This window comes from Coenobita brevimanus, chromosome 16 (assembly GCF_032717465.1).
Source record: "Coenobita brevimanus isolate Jiangsu-jjx chromosome 16, ASM3271746v2, whole genome shotgun sequence".
Classification (NCBI taxonomy): Eukaryota; Metazoa; Arthropoda; class Malacostraca; order Decapoda; family Coenobitidae; genus Coenobita; species Coenobita brevimanus.
In genome coordinates this window covers 16,267,780-16,269,757 of record NC_136969.1, presented here as the reverse complement: position 1 = coordinate 16,269,757, position 1,978 = coordinate 16,267,780, and positions in this window count along the sequence as shown.

Below are 1,978 nucleotides of genomic sequence, written 5' to 3'. Positions count from 1 at the left end.
GGAATTTTCAGAGATGAGATTTACTATAGATCCTGTGTCCAAGAAGAATGACGTTGGTATGTCATGACTGCTTCCGAGAATGACTAAACCCGAAGATGTTATGGGACCTACATGGCGGATGGGGAGTTGGGTTTCTGGTTCTACGTGATATTGGTCCAATACGGGCGCGGCGCTTCCCCCGACTGTGGGCGGTTGAGGTAACGACATTCCTCAGTGGTGTGAGTCGTGCTTGATTTGTGGTATTTGCAGTGTGGATGACGTGAGCGGGAAGGCGTACGCTGTCTGGTCTGGGAGTGAGGACGTCTGTATGTATGGTCGCAACTGGATGCTCGATGTCCATGATGACCACAGTACCAGCAAAAAAATCGAAGATTGTCTGCTTCGTCGGGCGCTAGATTGATCACGACCTGCGGTAGGAGAGCGATGTGTGGCAGGTCTGCCGCGTGTGGTGGGACGGGAGCGAGATTGGTCTGGTGTAGTGGAGGTGTGACAGACTGAGGAGGCCAAGGGTTGGGTGGTGCCCTGACGCATGTAGTTCGAACCTGTTCTTTCATGAATGGCTTTAGTGACCTGAATAATTTTATCCCCTGGATTGAAACCGATTTCCAAGGCTAGCTCTCGCTGTTTAGGAGTAAGCCAGTGAAGGAATCTGAGGTAACCAATTAAGTCAGCAAAGTTGGTGAGTGAAAGCATTAGAACGCCATTCTTGTCTTCTAACCATTTCGTGCCTACCAGTAATTGGAGCATCTCGCTACTAGTTGCTTTAATGGCGGCGGCAGCTTCGCGGAGCTTGGCATATTGCGCTGGGACGTGCAAGTCCTCATCTAGTTGGTTTAGGAGATTAATGAATCCCATGAGAGATGCGGAATTTGAATGCTGGCAACAAAGGCTGATGAGTTCCGTACGAAAATCAGCAAAGGTACGAATGCTATCGAAATGTCCTGCACGGATCGCGGATCCGATGTCTGATTTACCGTGATGCAAGCGACCGAGGAGGTAAGCTACTTTGAGCGATTGCCCGGTAATTTGTCTATTATTTATTTCGGTTTCGACTTATCTGAGGAAATCATAGACAGACCAAGTTGGGTCCTGGCCGGTAAATTTGGGACGATTGGCATCGTCGAGATAGATAGACTGTGGAGGGTTGGCCATGGCTGGAAGTGTAGAAGTGGCGGCAGGAGAGGTGTGGGAGAGAAGGTAGTGGCAGTTAAGGGCGAGGAAGACGGGGTATGAAGGGAGGCAGGAGAAGTAATGACAGTGGAAGGAGTAGAGGAAGAAGAAGGGAGAGTAGAGGCAGGAGTAGAGGTGGAAGTATCTGGATTTACGAGGGTAGGACGGGTACTAAGTGATTCTGCGGGAAGTGAAACGGGAGTCTCAGGTACAGGGCGGTGGTACTCTTTGCCACTTCGTAAATGAGTGATTGTGTTAGAGTCGGCAGACGGGGTATGAGCAGGTGATGTTTTCGGGTCGAGAGGGCTGGTGGTAAGCGGTTGACGTGGAAAGTATGACATTTAATGCGGCAATGGAAGATGAAAGGATGAAGATGGATACGTAGGTGGAAATGTATAAATAACAGTGAGAGAATGGAATACACTAGGCGTGAAAATGAATGAAGGTGTGGGCATGAATGGTTTAAATAAAATGCGAAGGATGAGATGGAGAATAAATAACGTAGGTGAAGATGAAAACGGGGTAATGGAAATGAGATGGAATATTTACAATAACCAATCTGTAGTGAAAATCGAGGATAATCTCTAGAGAAAGGAAAGATATACTATAGTTACACAGTAGAAACGGGAGTGTCGAGATGTATGACATGCAGGGTGGCTGGGCGTAGCTGGGCTGGGGCGGGGCGGGGCGACGGGGCGGGGCGGCGGTGGAGAGACAGCTGGGCGGAGAGGAGAAGAGACGCCGCGATGAATCACTGGCAGGGAGTGGCGGTCTTAGGAGGCTCCGTAATGCAGACCAGATGCGGGCG